Raw genomic sequence first — 8,227 nt, 5'->3', positions numbered from 1 at the left:
CATACAGAAAAGTTGCATTGGTACTTGCCTGACCTGGAATCGAAGCCGCGCCCTCATAATTGACAAGTTGGTTCTTTACCCACGAGGTCTACCACGACTTTTTGGCCGGCGACGTCATTGGTAAGCAGTTGAAAGAAATGGGTTATCAAACCAAACGCTCAAAATGGCGAAACACGTCTTTGTATAGTTCACAGCCACATAGACATGAAGCTCAGCGCTCTTCATACTGCTAACATATTAACTTACAACAATCACCAGGAGTTGCTGGAATATCTATGTTGCGACGTATCTAGATCTATGTCGTGTCATGCCTGCGGTAATAAAACCCCAAAATATATGGCTTTTGATCATAGAAAAGTCATAAAATGTGGGTTTCTGTTCACATTCAAAACAGTCCCCTGATGCCTCAAACAGTCCCCTGTCATGATTTTTTGGAAAATCGCTAATAACTCGGAAAATAGGTACAAATTCAGTGGGCCTCCTTGTCTAACTAAATGAATAGTTAATTTTCTTTGGCATAGGACTAGGTTTTTTGTCAAATTTAAAAAAAAATTGCCAGGACAGAAATTGTATGGAGCTGAACGAGCTTACAGAGAATCGCCCATCATACGTTTTTTTTTTCAGGTAGGGTCAGGAAGTGCCTACACAGCTCCACATTAATTAAGCTATTTTATTTTTATTTGTTCCCTTTTTTACAGGCAACAAGGGCCCGTAGAGAATACAATACACAAATAAATGACATTACAATACTTATAAACTAATAATAAATATAAAAATAAAAACAATTCCATAAGACTACAATAATCAAACAAAATAATAACTATAAACTAATAAAACAATCTATGTCATCAAGTATATTTGTTGACACGAATAGGCGGTGTCATGTTGCGTGGTATCGCGTAGCCTCCCGCGGAAACGCCGGAAAACGACACCTCTTCGGCCAAAACTGTTCTTGGAACATGTTGAGATGCTGAGTCGACACACGTACCACAATTCACAAATGATTTGAAATTCTTATTGTGTCTACAGCTATACAAAACTAGTAAAAGCTGACCGTTCAATTTGTAAAAAGATCATAGAAAGGTAGCCCAAGACAAACTAGTTTTTGTACAGCATGTGTAGCTGTGTACCTGTTTCTTTGGGACTTAAAACTTCATTATATTAGTTTGGTTAGCATAAATACCTTGTCTGACGACTGTAGGCTGACTACCGAAGAGGACCGCATTCACATCAGTGTCGAACAATCTGATGGGGTCGTCATATTCTTCATCAGTATCATCTACTTCGCCGAACAACTCAGTCTTCATTGTGTCTCTATCTGAAGAGCAATTAAAATAAATAATTATATACATCGTTATCGCCCTTTTTTGAACTTCTGTACCCAAAGGGTAAAACGGGACCCTATGGTTTTTGCTCCTCTATCCGTCCGCCCGTCTGTCACCAGGCTGTATCTCATGAACCATGATAGTTAGGGAGTTGAAATTTTCACAGATAATGTATTTCTATTGCCGCTATAACAACAAATACTGTAGACTAGAATTAAATAAATAGTTTGGGGTGCTCCCATAATACAACAAACGTGATTTTTTGTCAGTTTTATAAATGTACGGAACTCGCACTTGGCCGGTTTTTTTTGCATACCTGTCATAAGACAGACTTATTTAAATTATAACTAAACATATTTATTCCCTCGTTAAGAGGCTGAATGCACCCAAAACACTCTCTTTCTCTCTCGTACATATTTACGTACGCGAGAAGCCTGTTGACGCGACATTCGTAACGTTCGTAACATACATATAAATTAATGGCTTTAAAATGAGTTGAGTAATCAAAAATAAAAATTAACCAAATTCAGTATTTACATATGAACTCGTTACTGTTACTTTTATCAATGTAGTTGTTAAATAATACATTTTAGATGAACCTAAGTTTAGTTTTTTTTTGTATCGAGAAAACTTTTCGAGAATGTGTTTTGAAATGATATATTTCTTTCGCCGTCAAAAACTGTATAGATTTGGCCAAAAAATTGTTTGAAACAAGCCAATTTCGGCATTCAGCCCCTTAAGGTATTTGCAGATGTTGATAATAATGCTAAGTTACAGCTTAACGGCCGTTTTCATGCGTTGCAAATGTGAGAGTTTACAATATGCTTATTACCTAATATTATAAATGCGAAAGTCTCTGTATGTTACCTTGCACGTCTTTTAGACGACCACTGAATTGATTTTAATAAAATTTGGTACATGTGGTACATATATACAGTTGAATTTGAGAAAGAACATAGGATAGTTTTTATCCCGGACTTTTGAAGAGTTCTTTTGGAAACGCGATGTTATCGAACACGACGCGGGCGAAGCCACGGGCGACAATCTAGTTTATTATTATAGTACCTAGTTTATAGTCTTAGGTATTTATGACAATAATAGGTACGCAAATTGCAGGAGCAAGTGTACACTTTGCCTAACTGCTTACAGTATAATCTTTTCCTACTCGTCTCAATCCATCCTAAGGTTGTCTGGAAGAGATCGCTCTTAGAGATAAGACCGCCCAGTATGTCACCTACTTTAACTTGAATAAGATCAAAATTTAAAACTTTTAACTAAGTAATAAAGTATATCTCTCTAGTATCTATCTATCTAGTATTCTCTAAATTCGTACCACCCTCCCCTATGTATGTAGTCGGGAGATGGTATCTGACGATATGCATGGTGCGGGCTAGGGGTCTCAAACGGAGCGTATCAGATCACGGCGACAGGCATTGATAAGGGGACGAACTAGGTCATCATGTCAGTATTTTAACTAGCCCTTTGTACCTACATACTAGGAGTTCTACTGAAAAACCGGCCAAGTAAGAGTCGGAATCGCGCACGAAGGGTTCCGTATCATGTTTAGAAAATGAGCCAAAAAATCACGATTGTTGTATGGGAGCCCCCCAATATATTTCTAGTTTTCAGTATTTGTTGAAGAAATACCTACATCATCTGTGAAAATTTCAACATTCTAACCATCACGGTTCATGAGATACAGCCTGGTGACAGACAGACGGATGGACGGACAGAGGAGAGAAACCAATAGGGTCCCGTTTTAACCTTTGGGTACGGAACTCTAAAAAGTAGCATAGCGTAAAGTACATTTTGATATTTTATTAAAATTGTCTTATCTCTGTTTTTTCCTTTTTGCCGATTTTGACGATATCTACCTAATTTCGGAACGCATTTTTTTATGAAAACTTTAGGCGCCTACCAATTGTCATTTAGTGCGTTTGACAAAGCAGGACATAATTAATTTGACAGCTCGAATCACAATATGGATCTAAATAACAATTCAGTAGTAACCTATTATAATTTGTTTATAAAATATTAAATGTAGTTCAAGCGATTGAATAGCAAGTATTTACATTACAATTAATTAATATTAAGAATAATAATTTATTTGTACGACTCGCCACCTTAAAACCATAGACCAAAAAAAACCATGCAGTGCAGATGTGCCAATAGGTAAAATATTACTGAACTAAAGTACAGCATTGAACATAATTTTGTCCCCAAAACAACAGATCTTGGTTATCTATACGTAATCAAAAAATATCGCATATTTTACGTTTTCATATTTTTGCGGCTGTTAGTCTTGAAATATTTTGGACAAGAGTATTAATTTATTAAACCATGTAGGTAAAATACGAGCAAAAACGTTGTGTCACTTCTACGATTAACATCAATGAGAATGGCTACCTGTCACAATACGTCATCGACAGCTAACATAAGCGGACAACTTTGTATGGATGTTCTTGTCTATCGTTAGAATATAATGTCAATGCCCTTACTAAACAATACCTAAATAAAAATTAAATTAAAATTCGAACACAAATACCCAAATAACACAAAATAATAACACTTGCGGCCCACACCCCTCCCTCCCGCTGTCACCCGCTGATGCCTAAAAATGGTTTCTGCGCAGCGTCGCACGCAATGTTCAACAAAAATTAACAAGATGTTTTTAAATATGCCTCAATCTCTAGCACTATTTGAATATCAAAATTACAGAAATACGTTTTTACATAGCATCTACACATCAACCCAATAGTAATAGAAGTTTAGAAAACTAAAAAAACACGCTAGTCGTGTATTGTCATCAGAACTCGGAGCGTGTGCAAAATTTCATCGTAATCGAAGACCGGGAAGTGGGTCAAATTAAGATTTTATAACATCCATAGTTACAAGTGAAGCTAATAAAAGCGTGTTAAAAAGTCAACCAGTAGGTACGACAAAAATCATTGTGCAATATTTGAACTAAAAACATGGCGACCGCACCGCCTACTATTGAACAATAACATTTATTTAGGTAAAGCAATACCATTTTTGTACATTAAATAAAAACTAAATACATCTTGCTTACCATAAAACTTCCCAATCCTCTAGAAATATTAGCTGTATAAACATTTGAAATGTGAAAATATGTGTTATAATTCCCGCGTTCTCAGAATATTTTAGAACGTAAAATAATAATTTTCGCAATAACACATTGACAGCCAGCAAAACGAGAAAATGCTTCGATTTGAATTCGAATTCATTCATCGAGTGTTCCACATTCAAAACAAATTCTGCGCTCAAAAAGGTTTGACTATTTACAATGATTTTCTTTTTTGTTGTTATTAAAAATAATTATTTGTACCCCGTAAATAGAACCTATTTTGAATTGTACGCATCTTCAAGCGTGCGACCATAAATATAATAATGTTTATTATTTTATGCCAGTATCTTTTTCTAAATTGTTTTTTTTTTAAGTAAGAAACTAGACAATTTTCGATATTGGGCCTCCATGGTAAGTAAGTAAATGTCGGTCTCGGTGTAGGTACACAATTAATGTAAACAGGCATTTTTTGAATAACAATAGTGCTTTATGAGATTATTATTTATAAGTCGACATCGATGGGGACGGATTTTTAATGCTTTTTAGTTTTAGGTAATTTACTAGAATAGTTTAATAATTATAATGTACATATTTGTATTAAAATGTCTGTTTTCACTGTCTCTCTGAATAAAGACTGTTAAATATGTAATATAGTCGTGGTGGCCTAGTGGGCAAAGAACCAACCTCTCGAGTATGAGGGCGCGGGTTCGATTCCAGGTCAGGCAAGTACCAATGCAACTTTTCTAAGTTTGTATGTACTTTCTAAGTATATCTTAGACACCAATGACTGTGTTTCGGATGGCACGTTAAACTGTAGGTCCCGGCTGTCATTGAACATCGTTGGCAGTCGTTACGGGTATTCAGAAGCCAGTAAGTCTGACACCAGTCTAACCAAGGGGTATCGGGTTGCCCGGGTAACTGGGTTGAGGAGGTCAGATAGGCAGTCGCTTCTTGTAAAAGCACTGGTACTCAGCTGAATCCGGTTAGACTGGAAGCCGACCCCAACATAGTTTGGGAAAAGGCTCGGAGGATGATGGAAATATGGCCAAAGCATGCTTTTTTTTCAGCAGGGTTACCGCGGCCCTGGTACATAAAAGGCCTGCGACGGAACACGACGGTTTTTAGTCAGTGAGAGTCTGACACTCCCTCACTGCTGCTAACCAACAGCGGGAATTATCAAATGAACCCCCATTTGATAATTTTTGACGTCGATAAAAAAGGCATGTTTTTTAATACCTAGTCACCCTCTTTTAGTTGATAAAAATATGTAAATAGGTACATATTATTATGACGCTACCTCCATACATTTGGTAAGTTTTTCACCCTCTTTTAGCAGAACTGTCTTTTATTTCGTTAGTATAAATTATAACTTTGAACGTGGTTTATATCTATCTATAGGTGGAAATTGCAAGGTGTTATATAATATAACATTCCTTCCTATGTGCTTATTTACCTTTTCTTCTCATATACCTACTTGTACTTTATTTTTACATTGTCAATATTGTTTACTTCATTTATCTTTCAATCTTTGAACTCTATTTCACTAACGATTTGTATAATGTGTTATTAATATCTAATGTACATCATTTAGGCTACAACTATTTACTGTTCTCAAAGGATGTTTGGAGTCGACACGTTTAACTTCGTCTTTATGCACACGCGATCCTACCGACTGCGCCAAATTTGTTATGTGAGTGGCAAAAACGACTTTAAAAATAAAATAAAATATCATTTTATTTAAGATTTGATTACAAGTTTAACAATAGAATGTAGTAATAGAACTAACTTACTTTAACTTAAGGGCACGTATTTATATGAAGAAATGAATGGAAAAGTAAATAACAACTTAAATAATCACTATTGGCTAATTACTTAATAATATCCTTTGAGAACAGTAAATAGTTGTAACCTAAATGAGGTACATTAGATATTAATAACACATTATACAAATCGTTAGTGAAATAGAGTTCAAAGATTGAAAGATAAATGAAGTAAACAATATTGACAATGTAAAAATAAAGTACAAGTAGGTATATGAGAAGAAAAGGTAAATAAGCACATAGGAAGGAATGTTATATTATATAACAGAGGCAATTCGATAAGTTTCTTTCGAGTGACGACACCATGTTTATTTGCAAACAAACAAGGTGTAGGGCTAATGTAACCAAATATGATCATACCTACTGATGCGAATATCTTTTTTTCAACAAAAATTGTATCCTTTTGTAATCAACCTAAAAAATGATCACCTATTCATACAGTTATAATATATAGGATAATCCTCCATATTGTGTATAAAAACATGAGCTAGCGAAACACAGAGTTTTTTATCTGTCCACGCGCCATTCACGGTGTCAGATCTCAATTACGATAGGAAATGTACGGCAAGTGACGTGAAAGGACCCATTCAAAGAACGTACACTATAAAAAACCTCCTTCGTTTTTGTTTTCCAACGTCGGTGTCCTCCTTTAGGGATGACGAGGGAATGACTAAGCAGCCTTATTTTTTAATGCAACGGACGGAATTGTAATAGCTTTATTAATTCGAAATAAAATACCGAACAGTGACCTATGTATTGTATTTATATTTTTTGTATTTATATTGTATATGTATGTAAATTATAGACCTTTTATGTAATGAAACTTTTTTTATGTTACTGTCAAACTGCGTACCATAGACTAAGATCGCACTGCCGTATAAAACCTTTATGGTTACTTAAAAATGATACACTTCGAATTTGAATCCTCAGCGTTCCAAATTTAAAACTTCGTGTTTTTTTTTTTGCGAGAATCAGAGTAGCTCTGATGTTTATTTCTTCTTCGTAATTATTGTTTTCAATGATTTATTATTTAAAGGTACATAAATTGAAATTAATGTTTTTGGAGCTATATTTAGCCTATTCCGAATATTTACTTAAGTAATAAAAAATATAACGTAGTTAACCGTTTTCAAGAATATTTAGGTAGGCAAGATTGTGTTTTGATTTCATAATGTTATTTACTAAACTGTGGTCCATTTCAAAAGCGAAGTATTTATAATGTTTTAACGGAATCCAATAGAAAAGTTAAATTTTAACGTTCATGGATCTAAATAGCAGACCTTGAAGACAAATAAAATGTTTGACTTTTCAAGTAAAATAAAGAATACTAACCTTCACTTCATGTTGACACCTCCGAGTAAATTTTCTTAATTTTTTTATATAATACTTATTTCATTATTTAAAATAATAACACGTAATATCTAATGACATAATACAAACGTTACTAAAAATAAATGAATATAAAAATCTTGAGTTAGAACTTATAAAGCCAAGTTGTCTCTTCTTAAACGATTTAAGTCCCAATCGATGCGTATATGAATGTAGACTTTATGGCATTGGGTTAAGTACTATTTTCGAATGTGAAGATATACTTATAGGTTAGTTCTAAATTTGTTTATTTTTATGCTATGCCATCGAAATCTTATACCAAGTAGTTTTAAATGAATATTCTTGGCACGGAAGAACGAAAGATGAATGGAGATTCCATAACGCAGGTAGGTCAGGCGCCTTCTACTAGGTCTAATACTCACAATGGGCAGCGCCAAAACGCTCAGCTACCAATGAACTAACGAAAAGAAAATATTAGTTTTTACAAAAAAATGGCGGGTTCCAAAAAATACGTTATATTTTTTTACGACTTCAAATATCATCAAATGACCCCACACCCTTTCCCGCTGTGGATTAGCAGCGCTGAATGAGTGTCATCAGACTCTTACTGACTAACCTGACTTAAGACGTTTGAGGTCATACCAAGTAACGTTCCTCGTTCCCCTAAC

The sequence above is a fragment of the Helicoverpa zea genome, chromosome 15 (assembly GCF_022581195.2).
Source record: "Helicoverpa zea isolate HzStark_Cry1AcR chromosome 15, ilHelZeax1.1, whole genome shotgun sequence".
Classification (NCBI taxonomy): Eukaryota; Metazoa; Arthropoda; class Insecta; order Lepidoptera; family Noctuidae; genus Helicoverpa; species Helicoverpa zea.
This window is presented reverse-complemented; position numbering follows the sequence as displayed.